Source organism: Electrona antarctica (genome assembly GCF_951216825.1).
Source record: "Electrona antarctica genome assembly, chromosome: 24".
Classification (NCBI taxonomy): Eukaryota; Metazoa; Chordata; class Actinopteri; order Myctophiformes; family Myctophidae; genus Electrona; species Electrona antarctica.
In genome coordinates, this window is record NC_136803.1 from 13504059 (window position 1) to 13512882 (window position 8824).

An 8824-nucleotide genomic window follows, 5' to 3' on the forward strand; every position below is an offset into this window, starting at 1 on the left:
ATAAGTGAGTTTCATAGGAAGTGAGTTTCATAGTAAATTAGAAATATGTGTTTCATAGAAAGTGAGTTTCATAGTAAGTTATAAATATGTGTGTTTCATAGGAAGTTTCTCTCATAGAAAGTGAGTTTCATCGTAAGTTATAAATATGTGTGTCAGTCATCAAGTAGACAGGGTTTTGGTATTTTTTATACAGATTTACAGTTCAGCAAAAACAGTTAAATAGTACTTAAAGTGTATCCTTATACCTGGGTGACATGTTTATGCATAGCTTATCTCAACACATAACTTTTATTCCAGGGATAAACTAGCATATCACAAGATCTACCATCAGTGTAGTATCCTTCATGATTTTTTAAATCCTCGAATCAAAAATTCACTTTCCCTGCATTCCGTATGACCTATCCGATTAAAACACACCACAGGCAGAATAGTTTGTATATCGTTCAGCGGCTTCCAAAGCCCACCCCAAATTTCATTCACATGGTGGTTTAAGCAATTCCATCCGTAGGGGGGCGCCTATTGCAAAAACATGCTTTTTGGTATAAATCCACTATGTTTGCAACAGCGAGACACTGTACATAATTTGGGTAAATAAACATAATTTGGGTAAAGCCCTTCAGGTACTCTTCTCGATCCACTGCTGGTGTAGAGGTGTCCTCATGATGCATCAGGCAACCCAGAAATAAATAAATAAAAGCAAAAGATTTAGTTACATAGACATAACAATTAACATCCCTAGCTGGAATACTGTAATTGTGAAAAAAACATAGCAGTGGACTTAGGCATAATGCAGTTGTGTCTAGGTCTCCCTGTCGACTAATCCAATAGTTATGAAATAATCACTAAGAAAATGAGCTATTGCAGCCATAGTTTGGCTTAATGTTCTCTCCCGTGTCACTGACAGAGTCACTATGTCGTGAAGTCCTTCAGGACCTCCAGAACTTTGAGTAGAACTCAGCTGTATGACACCTTCTTCCAGCTGCCGCCAGCACTATGAGTAGAACTTCCACTGTATGACACGATAAGTCGATGACTGTGGCGCCGCCAGCACTATGAGTAAAACTTCCACTGTATGACAACTTGGTGCGGTACCTTGGTACTACACGGCACAGTGACTCTGTCAGTGACACGGACAGAACATTGGAGCAAAACTAGGTCTGCAATAGCTCATTTTCTTAGTGATTATTCCAACTATTGGATTAGTAGACAAGGAGTCCTGTGCCCGGCCTCGACACAACTACATTATGCCAGCTGTAGACTCTGTCCACTGCTATGTGGTTAGAACTCAGCTGTATGGCACCTTCAGGACTTTGGTAATTTACAGTATATATATATGGTTAAATTATTACCCTCAGGCAGGGTCTGGTGTTTTCCACTGAGGTCAAACACAAAGGTCATGGGTCACAAAGCGAAGCACACAGTTATATTTATAATCCATTCATTTCAACAGTAGAATAATGAGCTGTGTGGCTGTGTGGCCCGGTTGAAAAAAATAAAAAAATCACCTAGTATTGTCTCAGTTAACTAGGATCACAGGTAAACCAATAACAACATCGGCCTAACATTATATTGGTGTGTAAAACAGAAAATTCACCACGGACAAGACCAAGTCTTGCCATGGACACATTTGTCCGTGTACGGACATATTAATTACCTCTTAAACATTTAGAAAATACACATTAAAATAAATCCAACACAACTTTCAAACAAGTCTGTGGAATCTATGAAATATATGCAGAAGTTTGATCTGCGACACAATTGTATCAGTACATTGAAATGCCAGATAACCAATGAACAATGAATGTTCAAGTAGCAAGATATCTAAATTAGATTTTTAACATAATCCATTCATCATGTCATTCATCCCCAATGCATGTCTTTTGAAGATTAGTCATATCACATGTGGCAGCCAAGTCTATGGACCTTTTAATGTTTGTTTAGAGCACTAATACGTAAATCATTTGCCAGCCAAGTCTATGAACTTTAATGTTTCCAAACGTACAATACATCGTTTGCCAAGAGATCCACGACTTACCAGGAAAGAAGAGAAGCTCAGTCTGGGTATAGCTTGAGGTGGTGAGAAGACAACCTGAGTGGCAGAGTAGTGGAGAGAGAAAAACTGTTGAGTTTTTAAGTGGTGTAACCACTTCCTTAAGTGACTATGATAATGTGTGTGGGTGGTGGCTGGGTGGGTGGCTGGCTGGCTGGGTGGGTGGCTGGGTGCGTCTGAGCACGGAAACAGCATGGTTGTTTTTCACCACCTGTGCGCAACCTAACACACACACAAACACACGCACATATTAACTGTATATATGGTGATTTCGGGTGTGCCAGTACAGTACCGTTTCGGACGCGGGGCGGCAGGTGCGTTCCTGTTGGTCTGGACCCCCCAGAGGTCAACAGGGGGGTCCAGGACCCAAAGTTACTGTGGTATATTGAGCAGTATATTAAACACCACTTAAACTAACAAACCAGAGCAATGGAGGACCACATAGGGACAGTGTAGTGCCTCAGTAAACTATAGGACCATAGAGACAGTAAACTATAGGATCACATAGAGACAGTAAACTATAGGATCACATAGAGACAGTAAACTATAGGATCACATAGACAGTAAACTATAGGATCACATAGACAGTAAACTATAGGATCACATAGAGACAGTAAACTATAGGATCACAGAGACAGTAAACTATAGGACCACATAGACAGTAAACTATAGGATCACATAGAGACAGTGTAGTGCCTCCAACCCGATCTCACCCAAACACGTTCAAATAACACACACGACTAGTAAACCCCAAAATCCGTACATATTACACTACTACAGTTTTGACCGCGACGGAGGCGTGGCTTTCAACGGCTAGTAGTGTTAGTGTATGTACAGAATTGCCAATCTGTGTTATTTCACTGTGTTTGGGTTAGACCCTTTGGGTTACCCTTTGGGTGAGACCGAGTTGAGTGCCTCAGTAAACTAGGATCACATAAAAACAGTGTAGTGTCTCAGTTAACTAGGATCACAGGTAAACCAGGAACAGGGTAGTGTCTCAGTTAACTAGGATCACAGGTAAACCAGGTAGTGTTATATTTAAAAAATCACACCCGTGTGAACTGAGTGGTGTAAGGTCTTATATAGACTGATCAGCTGTGGTCTGACGTAATGTCTGACGTAATGAAATCACACCCGTGTGAACTGGGTGACCATAGCAACCATGCTCATTTTTTGGTACGAACAGACAGACAGACAGACAAACTAACAAAGCCAGTTGTAGGAGTGGTTTACACCACTCAATAACAAAGCCAGTTGTAGGAGTGGTTTACACCACTCAAAAATAGATGACTCATCAGGGACGGCTCCAGGGGGGTAAGGAGGGGCTTTAGCCCCCTCTGGTGGAGGCATAGCCCCCCTCCAAACCAAGCCAAATTGACTGACTCAATTCATTGATTCATTGATTCATTAGCCCCCCCTCTAAATAGAGCGTCGCATCCCGCCCCCTACCAGGGCCCAGGAAATGATTCTCTGTTCATTTTCCTCAGACATTTCAGAAAGTATTTATTTGAAGACGTTTACGTCGCGGACAAAGCCAACTCTTGTCGTGACAAATCATGACAACAAACACAATTTGGGCCAAACAAAGAATTAGAAAGTAGAAAAAAACGGCAGGTTACAACACTTTTTTTGTTGTTTTTCTTCTATGTAATAATTTGTTTGGTCCAAAATATTGTGTATGATTTGGGTTATGATTTGGGTTAGGGTTAGGGTTAGGTCTTTAAATAAATACTTTTTGAAATGTCTATGGGAAAAATGCATTGTGATTCATTTCCTGGGCCTGGCGTCGTCATGAAAGGGGGCGGGACTGCGACACTCTATAGCCAGCTCCTCCATAGCACCCCCAGTCACAATTTAACCCTAACCCTTAACCCTAACCCTAGTTCCAAATCATCATTTAGCTGGGTCCCCCCTGGAACTCCCACAAGTACCCCCTGGGGGTCCCCGGACCCCACTTTGGGAACCACTGCGACAAAGTATAAAATAAGCATCAAAAGATGACATAAAAAAAAGAATATACAAGGTTTCTAACTGACAGTTGTTCCTTTTGTAGCACTCTATAGTGTATGTTTACGCATAGTTTCATTATATAGATATTCCACTGTTAGGTTCTTAGCTTACGTATGATTCTTGACGACTTGATGTATTTATGTATTAGCATGTTTTAGTTTGTACTTAGGGGTGTGTGTGTGTGTGTGTGTGTGTGTGTGTGAGTGTGGCCTCTTACCGTCTGCGGTTGGGTTTCCCAGGATGGTGGCGACCTCCTTGTTGGTGGGGTTCTGGCCCAGCCGCCCAGAGCACTACAGATATCGGCCACCAGGTTCTCACCAGCTCTGTCAAAGAGACCGAACGCCTCCTTGAAGTCTGGACACAAACAAGACAAGACACACACACACACACCTTTGAATGCGGCAAAACGGAATTCAACATCGAGAGAGTAAATCTATAACCGCGTACATCTTGTGTCATATACTGTATACTACTACTTTTTTGTATCATTGCTCTCATGGCTTTGTCACTGTTAGAGCTCCAAAAACCTGTTCTAGGTCCTTATTTATTATTAAACAATGCCAACCTTTTTTAACAACCAAACTCGTATCTTAGTTAAGATAATTAACTAAATGCTAAAAGAAGTGAGGTAAAGTTAACAGAAGTTTTTAAATAAATGTAGTGGAGTAAAAGTACAATATTTGCCTCTTCTAGTGGAGTAAGTATTGGAAATGGGAAATACTCAAGTAAAGTACAAATACCTCAACAGTATTGTACTTAAGTAGGCCTACAGTATGTAAATGTACTTAGTTACTTTGCACCAGTGGTTTCAAGGCCCATTATTTATTCTACATTTGAGCCCAAATGGATCTGATGAAATGTAGCCTCTCCCAAAATGTAGAATATTTCTGGTGTCATTGTTGGATAAGATTTTGTCCACAATTCCATGCTGTATTATGTATTAATGTTGGTACCACAGGAGAGATACAGAGTGTAAGGCTGTATTATGTATTAATGTTGGTACCACAGGAGAGATACAGAGAGTAAGGCTGTATTATGTATTAGGCCCTTTCCCAATTCCCCCCTTCTCCATGGCCCTTAGCCCTTCCCCTTGCTGATGCGCGTTCACGTGAGGAGGAAGGGTTTTCTCAATTCTCTTTGGAGCGAGGGGTAGGGCCGAGGGGTAGGGTTAGGATCCCCTTCAAACCAAGGGACTTCGCGACCAGACTTAAAACGGAGGGACATCACGGAGGGCGGAAGGCGGACGAGGTAAGACGCCTTTTTCGTCCTTTATTATGGAAGAATATGATAATAACCAATATTATTTGAATGAGTTAACAATCTGCATCGCCAAAAATATCGCAATCTCTAGCAAAGGTTAACGTTACCTCACTTGAACTAACGATATGCTACGGCGTTGCATTCCTACAACGTTACGGTAACGTTAACCATTCATTTGGCATCGGCGCTTTTTTATTTTTTATTTACCGCCGGTGCCCCGGTGGAACAACTCGGACGCAAGCTAGTTTAACTAGCAGGCATCAGTCCGACCCCCCAGACCCCGATATATCAACATTCTGCAGTTTTGGAGCTCTTAAAAGCCGTGAAATAGCCTACTGTACCTACACAACGCTGTCGCTGCATAACGTTGGCTACTCGCTGCAGTGATGGCTGGTATGGTTTTATCATGACCAATGTTATGCTAATCCCAACAAGTTGCAAAAGTTACATAACTAATTAGCAATGGTGTTGTTTTTTTCCCCAGGCAAACCAGCTATGGAACAGACTGTACATTGGATGGAGATGAATCACGATGGCATTTGTCCTAAATGTTGTTGAATTTGAAACATTGTCATTCATATCATATCATTCATATGTAGCATACCACGACTTGTCATAGGACATGATAGAAAATGACTGTTCTTAATGATATTAAAAACAATGAACACAGTGACCACAGCCCCTTCTTTCTATACTGTAAATTGTTTTTCCTTTTTTTAACCCTGTATATGATATAACTACCCATTCTATACAAACTGTTAATACAATAATCAATGAATCAGGTACAACTGTTGAGCAGGTGTCAGAATGAGCTATATCTAGCTGAATTACATTCTGGTGGGCTACCAAGATGAGACAAAATTACTTAATATATTTATTTCATCATAACCACAGCAATGTTTACGTTCCATCTCTTCTCCCAAAATAGCCGATCTACAGCTTATAGAAAGTGGTTTCCAAAGTGGGTTATGGGGTCCAGAGAGGTAGCTAGGGGGTCCCCAGCTAAATGATAGTTTGGAACCAAATGGACCCATAAGGGTCCATTTGTACACTCAGAGTTAATTAACATTGATTTTACAATATAAATTGGGGGTCCCAGAGACAGAAATGCCATTAAATGGGGGTCCATGGACTAATGCATGTCACACTGGCGGTCCGTGACACTGCTAGATTCGTAAAAATCTATGGTGTCCCTGGCATATCTCTTCAAATGGGGGTCTGTGGGCTAATTATTGTCAATTTGGGGGTCCTTGACATGAAAAAGTTTGGGGACCACTGGCCTGTAGTGAGCTTGCAGATCAGCTATTTTCTGAGAACAGGTTGTATATCAATATATCAATATCTACAAGGGACGTTCAATATTTAGGGACGTTCCAATTCCTAGGGTGATGATTTATCCCCCTACCCCTTGACACTCATTATGTAGGGGCAAGGGGAAGGGGCAAGGGATAAGGGGTAGGGCCAAGGGCTGAGGGGTAGGGTTAAAAAAGGAATTGGGAAAGGGCCTTAATGTTGGTACCACAGGAGAGATACAGAGAGTAAGGCTGTATTATGTATTAATGTTGGTACCACAGGAGAGATACAGAGAGTAAGGCTGTATTATGTATTAATGTTGGTACCACAGGAGAGATACAGAGAGTATTATGTATTATGTATTAATGTTGGTACCACAGGAGAGATACAGAGAGTATTATGTATTATGTATTAATGTTGGTACCACAGGAGAGATACAGAGAGTATTATGTATTATGTATTAATGTTGGTACCACAGGAGAGATACAGAGAGTAAGGCAAACGTTGATCAAAATAACAATTCTTCTACATTCTCTAATGTGTAGACTTAGTATAAATTAACTGATGCAGGAGAGGAGAGTGTGAAATGAAACCAAATGGACCCACAAGGGTTCATTTTCTTTAATGTCCATTTGGCAGGGACCACCTGGAACCCCCTGAAGGACCACTGAATAAATACCCCTGCTTTACACCACTGACTACAACACACCATTAGTGTCTTAAAAGGATCCCTGGCTAAAGACAAATATGCCTTAAAACATTATACTTGCCCCTCTACAGTATAACTAAAATTACAAAATAAAAACACTTTCATAAAAAGAAAATGTATCACTCAATAGGAACTACTCCTGTCGGAAGTTGATGTCATATATAAGATGTATATATATGTATATATGGAATGATGTCATATGCCTATGGAATGTATGGAATGCACATGCTAATAAAAAGTATATAAAATATTGCTTTGCTCATATTAACCTTAGGAAGTATTACATTGTTTTTATTAGCATATGCATTCCATAGGACTAGACCATTATGGACATATGACATCATCAACTTGCGATAGGAGCAGTTCCTATTGAGTGAAAGATTCTCTATTTAAGAAAGTGTTTTTATTTTAGTTGTAGAGCAGGGCAAGAATAATGTTTTAAGGCATATTTGTCTTATTAGCCAGGGATCCTTTTAAGACACTCAAACAAGTGTTGTTCATGTCAACAAAATAAGCAGAATGACCCTTTAATGTTTTGCCATGCTGTTGCCTCAGTAACCAAGGCTAGCTAGCTTAAGTAAGTAAGTACATTTTATTTGTAAAGCAAAGTCACAAGGTGCTGAACAGAACACAGAACAAGCAATCAACAATAAAGCAATAAACAAGGCAAAATCTCAAAACATAGGCATGTAAGATAGTAAAATAGAGGCAGAATCACAAAAACAAAGTATGTAAATGCTTAAGTAGTTAGCATCTTGGTTAGCATCAAACTTCTTCATAAACATCACTACAATGTTAGTGTTGCACCAAAGTATGATTAAAACACCAAGACAATATTCTCTGGCGTGGTTTTTATCAAGTATCTGGACTCAAACAAGCAAATGAAGTATGTTATGACATGGTTAGCATTAGCAACAGGCTTTGGGCCTAGTGTGGATTCACAACATTAAACTTGACTGAATTCTCTTTGCTTCAGGATCACAGTCTGGACTCCAATATAAGATAATAATAATAATATAATGGCTCATTAGCTGTTATGAATGATGTAATAATAATAATATAATGGCTCATTAGCTGTTATGAATGATGCAATACTAATAATAATATAATGGCTCATTAGCTGTTATGAATGATGTAATAATAATAATAATATAATGGCTCATTAGCTGTTATGAATGATGGAAATGTGTTTTTTCATACCAGTTAGTTAACAGCTTGTTCTCTCAGCAACCATCAATGACCTGGAAGGAAGTGAAGCTTACAGAACTGGAAGCAGATTCTCAATATATATAGTGTAGGGCACCCACTGGTGGGAACAACATGCAACAACACCTATAAATATTTTAAACTTGTGAAATGGGACGTTCTGAATACTGAGTGTACTTTCTACTTTACTTTAAGTACTTTAAGTACTTTAAGTACATTTTGATACCAATACTTTTGTACTTTTACTCAAGTAACCGCTTCTAATAAATCATGTTTACTGAAGAGACGTTACTGAC

At 39.8% G+C, this 8824-nt stretch overlaps 1 long non-coding RNA gene across 1 annotated transcript; it reads right to left on the reverse strand.

Annotated features, from left to right (window-relative positions):
* Positions 1 to 208: 208 nt before the first annotated feature.
* Positions 209 to 8574, reverse strand: LOC306917034. The gene is made up of 4 exons (XR_013789093.1): positions 8523 to 8574; positions 4278 to 4414; positions 2036 to 2089; positions 209 to 656 (listed from the first exon to the last, which is right to left on the reverse strand). It is a non-coding gene; the product is annotated as an uncharacterized lncRNA (long non-coding RNA).
* Between the last annotated feature and the right edge of the window lie 250 nt (positions 8575 to 8824).